This window comes from Columba livia, chromosome 2 (genome assembly GCF_036013475.1).
Source record: "Columba livia isolate bColLiv1 breed racing homer chromosome 2, bColLiv1.pat.W.v2, whole genome shotgun sequence".
Taxonomy (NCBI): Eukaryota; Metazoa; Chordata; class Aves; order Columbiformes; family Columbidae; genus Columba; species Columba livia.
In genome coordinates, this window is record NC_088603.1 from 38,253,188 (window position 1) to 38,259,187 (window position 6,000).

Sequence of the window (6,000 nt, forward strand, 5' to 3'; positions counted from 1 at the left end):
CTACAGCCAGGGTTGTTGTAATTCCGCTTGTTAGCCATCATCCCTTTGTGCAACATCCTAGTTGGCCCATTCAGTATACATACCAAGAAATCTTCATGAAATCTGCTGTATTGCTTGCGCCCCAGAATTTTACCCTTCCAGCTGTCAGGAAGATTGACTCCTCTTAAAGCATCAGGATCTGTGATGCACAATGTGATTGAATTGCAAATTAAATCAACCTTCATCATGAGTAGCTAACCTGTAATCCACCAGCATTTCACCCTCAGTAGCTTCTCCTTTGATCCTCAGCATTCTCAACCAGCCTGTCATCCATCCAGGAGCTCTATACATTCCAGCTACTCTTCTTACAGAAGGGACAATCCTCCAGCCTCATCTTCCCCGTCTCTCCAGAATAACATGTATCCATCCCAAATGCCGCGCCTGTGGACCAAGTCTTGGAACTTTGCCTGTCACCTTCATTGTACTTCCCCTTATTAAGCCAGAAACCTGTTCAGCAACTCCTAAAACACCCTTGATTAATACTGAAACTGCTTGAAGCACTTGCGCCCAGACACAACTATATTTGCTATACTTTGTCCACTTACAAATCTCCCCTCCCTACTGTGTGGATGCATAAACCAAATTATATTATGTAAAAACATATAAGCAAGCACTACATTAGCACCTCAGTTCCTTCCTAACTGCAGGATATCTCTGCACTTAGGGCTGGTATTGTGATGGATGAAACCTATTTGAAAGTACTACCTCCACTTTTCCCTTGAGTGCTCTCAGGGAACAAGAAGATTTCCCCAGAGTGGCCTCTGTCCACATTCAAGTTCTCTTAAAGCACAACTATCAGCACTGGCTAGTCATCAGTAACCAAAAGCATAATAACATCAAGACATGGGCAGCGGTGAAATGAAATTACCAGTACTGAACTATGAAGCAAACACCAGCAGTGCATGTTGTGTGGTGACTTTACCCATTTCCTTTTGTGTATTTTTGTTTTTTTGCTCTCCACTTTTAATTATTTACCCTTTTCCCTCTTTCCTTGTCCTTCCTCATTTTTTCTTCCCTCATTAGTTTCTCCGGCTTTCCAACTATGTGAGAAAGCAGCACGCAGTCTCATCAGGGTGCCATGTAATTGAGCTGTTTTTCTGATACTACTGTTAAAGCAGATGGGGAATGATTGCCAAGTGTGATGGGAAGAAGTGCAGCTTTCTCTGTGTATAAACACAACAGGTCATAGACCGCTCCAGAACGAGCATCCTGGGCACCAGACCTTGCCAACACCACTGGATTTGCAGATCAGGGGTAGGATGTCTGACAACATTGAAGACTTTTGTGGTGCAAAGTCTTCTGGGATACAGAAAGAGACATCAACATGAAGAAAACATTCTGGGATAAACACAGATTGCTATGAAGTAAGTCCTGTATAGATAAAAAGTGTTTCAAATTTTTTACAGTGGGTCACATAGCACAGGCGCAAGCACTACAAACCACCTTTCCACTGCCCACTTCAGAGTCAGGAACTGTCTGCAACCCTAGAGCCACCAGACAGAAGGTGTTTTAATGCCCCAATTTCAACCTGGAGTTCCTCTACTCCAGTGTTAAATATACAACCTATTAAAACATTTCTGCATTTCTTAAGAGATTACTTCGAATTAAAATTTTACTCCATGGGATTTTTGGCTTGCAGGTGCTTTCCCCGACTACAAGAGTCTATTACAGAAGCAGCAGTTTAATTGCCAGGACAAGATACCTCTATTACCTGTTTAGGTGTGTCCACATTGAAATTCAAGAAAACAAAGATGGTTCAAGTGCCTAGTATCAAGGCACGCAAGTTGAAGCACAGCTCACAATCTACATTGATGCTGCACATCTGAACTATTGTTTCTGAGCTACCACTGTAATTCCAGAACTCCCCACTGCCTCACTAGTTAGTGTCCATATATTCTTTAAAAAAAGATCTGCTATTCCTATATTTTGAGATTTGCCTCTTTCAGAACCATTTTTTTATACATATTTTGATTTAATAAGGTGAGGTCTAGAACTTATTCTGACTTAACAGGTATTTCATGTGGTACTGTAAGAATCAGCAACATTCTTCCCATGAGAAATCTGATGAACTTTAAAAAGTCTGAACACAAATCCTAGACATTTCAGATGTCTTATATATACATATACACATACACACACACCCCCTCAGAAAATGAACTACTGCAAAACACAAGTGACTTGGTAATAAATGGTTGTTAAAGCAGTATTTTACTATTTAAACTATAAACAACTGAAGGACCTTATCACTTTAATCAACAGCAAGATATTGCCCCTAGACACTCCATTATGGAATATTAGTTTACCTTAGGAGTTAAAAAGTGCTTTGATACATTTCATTTCTGTTTCTAGGAAGTGTAATCTCTCTAGTCAGTCCACAGATCTGGCTGTGCAGGGCTCTACAACCTCCTGTGTCACAAGCAGGAGTGATCACGTTTTCCATTTGCACTTCACAGTGCTGGGCACAGTCGGGTAAGGCAAGTTCAAAGTAGGTGTAAATTGCTACTGGTAGGGCATTGATGAGTTCTGCTCTGCCAAATATCTGCACTGATTTTGGCATAGGTAGAAAAGATCACAGATCATGAAAAGCAGCGAGAAACCCCATGCACAGCACTTCTCTCTCATACAAGGTGTTTCTAATGATGCCACTAGGTAACCTCGTTCGGTTATTTCAAGCCTTATTTGAACAACTAATTGGAAAAAATCCATGTAAGTTTGTTTTGTTTTGGTTTTTTTATATGGAACTCAGTGTAATGGCAGTTAATGTTATTTTCACCGCAAATGTGGACTCCAGCATTCAAGTTAACCACATCCCACATCCCATTTTCTTAGTTTTTACAGTAGTATGAAAAATATTTAAAGATAATTTAAAATAAAATGTTTCCTCTGTCAAAAAGCAGACATCTGCAGCATCATATTGGACAGGATTACGCAAAACTTCATTACTTCTGATTAACTTAATCAGAAATAGATACAAAAATATCAGTAAATTAGTTTTGTTATTTACCTACCACTCTGCAACAGCATGTTTAACATCTGAGATTTTTATTAACAAGAAAAAATATGAAAGAAAAGCCAAAATGAGAAAAGCTAGACTCCATTTGAGCTAGACAAGTCATCCAGCATATTTTCATTTATTGTTACCATTAGTTTCAGGTTACCAGTGCAAACTGCTATGAAACATCTTAATTACTCTTCAAGAATCAGATATTCTTCCCATGTGTAGATAAACCACCTTTTTGATTTCTAGTTTGTATTTTGGGCAGTGTAGAAGGCACCCCTGTCTTAGCAATGCCAAATCTTCTATCATTCCCCCTGTACTCACTTCTGTTTCCAACTCAGTTGGTACAAATTGGTACAATTGCTAGGGAAAAATGTGGCTTTAGTTCTGCGCAGTTCCTTAGCGCCAAACAATCTGCCACCATGGCAGCTCCGAAGAAAGGATCTGTAGCTGTCTGACCCACATCTGGTTCTGATTTGTTCTTCCAAGGCTCTTGCACTCTCAAGATCTGGAATGTCTTGCAGTTTCTCAACAGGTCTGAGTCATGGACAGGCTGAAGTTCTCAAGATGCAGAAGTGATAAGCTTGAGTGGAAATTAAAAGTTTTAATTTTCGATGAACTCTTTTTCTTATTGCAAAGAAATTATGTCATAGGGTGTTATTCAGAACTAAGGCACAGCTTCTCAGAGATACCAGGGAAACCGCTTCCAAATCACAGAAGGAACCAAGACTGAATAGAAAGCTACAGAGAAATCAGACCTCTACTGCTGCTAATCAGACCAGTCACCCATCGCTGGTTTTGGTGGTGGTGGTATAACCCTTTCAGCCAGCAACACACAGTCTGACCTCTGGCTCAGAAGCAGCAGCTACTTTTGCCTTTCTGGGATTCCAGAACGGGGAAAGTGGGCCAGCAGCTAATGCACACTTACGTGCTTTTAGACCAATTAGTTATTAAAAATAGCTCGCATTTTATTCCTAAAGAAGAATAAGTTAAACATGAGTCCTACCACTATTAGTATTTTAGTGGCACAGGACAACTTTTAGGTTTTTTATTTTTCATTATTTAAGTACTTCTATTGCTCATCTGTGGGCAACTACTCAGCTGCAGAGGCCAGGTATAATTAAGGATCAATTTTTTGTTTTGGAAGCTCTTTCTGAAAGCTGCTTTCTATAGTCTTTAAAGTTAAAATACTCTTGCAGCCATAGATTTCTGAAAACTACAGATACAGAACATCATGTGCCCATAACTGACTTTATCAGTATCTGATAGGATATGCCCCTGTAAGAGTACGAGGAAAGCTGTGGCTACATTTGAAAATTATGACAATTTATTAAATTCATCACTATTTTAGCTTTCTTTCATGTGTCAGTGCACATCTGTGAGAAACAGATTTCATGTTCTCATTTCATTAATAATTTCAGTTACATCCAAGTTGTAAGAGAACCTTCAGAAACAAGAGAGATATGCCCCAACATGGCTGCATATAAAAGCCTGTTGGCCAGAGAGCGACATTTACTCCTGTATCAAGTTGGCAGTAAAAGCAGCTCTTGCTCAGGGTGATCAAAACAGCAGCCAAATTTTTCCCTGCCTGAAGGGACAGTCTAACCAAGCATTAGAGATGCTATGACCTATTGCAGAGGACATTACACAAGTTGTTTCTCTTGCATCGCTGTTCTCAGAAGTAAAAAAAAGTTATATTAATTTCTGTCAGATGCTTCAAAAGCCTTCAAGTGAAAATGCTGTATAAGAAGTCCAACTAGTAATAAGCCAGTGCAGAAGGCCAAGTAAAACTTAATGTTAACAAGAAACACTGAGTTACTGAAGGAGCTGGAGTATCTGCTGCTTCTTTTCTTTGTATATCCAGACTAAACACTACTCAGTACCATCAGTAAGGAATTATGTATGTACTCACACATATTTCTGTTCCTTGAACATTCCAGTAACTTAACAGAACACTACAACCAGTCAATGCATTTTTCATTTTCTCAATTGCATTAACTGATTTACATCTAAGGAAAAGTCTCAGAACTTTTGATGTTTTAGATTTCCACCCACCAGGTATCTGGTGCCCAACTGTACTAATGAGGTCAACTGAGATTCTCATTTGAACACGTTTCACTAATATGAAAAAGGACTAGACAACCAGGCACTTTAAATAATGCAAAAATATTCACAAAATTTTTACTAGGTGTTAAACAGTCTATTACCTTTATAGTAGATAGACAGGTAAGCTACACCCCAGAAAAACTATTCCAAAAATTTGTAGCCACCCAGCTGTTGCAATGGCAGAAACAGTGACTAGACCAGGTATAAGATCCAAACAGGTCACTATCTTCAGCTTACGAGCACTTAATTCTAAGCCCTGTTGATAACTTGTAGAAAGAGTTTGCTTCATGTCCATCAGAATAAACACTACATAGATACAGTCTCAAAAAATGCAGTACTTAATGCAGTGATCTGAAAATTGGTAGAGGTGGTAAGCACAGTTTCCCCCACCTACAGAAAAATATATTTCTGGGTAGTGGATGGGGAGAAGCAACAGCAGCTTCATGTAGGAACTTAAAGTGGAATCTGCATCAGTCAAGTAGACCCAGTTGATTAAGTTAAGAACAGTATCACAATCCAAGAGTTTCTAGTCAAGGAACAGTTATCCCAACTCAAAAAAATCACTTTACTAGTTTAAAAGAAAAGTGTTAAGACCCTTGAAAAAAAATACATCCCATGACAGCAAGTGATCCTTTACATGGCCCTCAGGCCTCACTGTGCTGTGGTAAAGGAGGATGACATCAAATTCTAGGCAGTTTCTCATATGTTATCAGCAACTTTTCTGCAAGTTAACTGAAGACACTTAAAGGCTTCTCAGACACAAACAGGTGAAATGTGTAGCAGTTTCAATGGATGAGTAGGATCATCCAACCTTATTTCCCAAGGAATGCATTACAAGAAAATGAAAAACACCACAC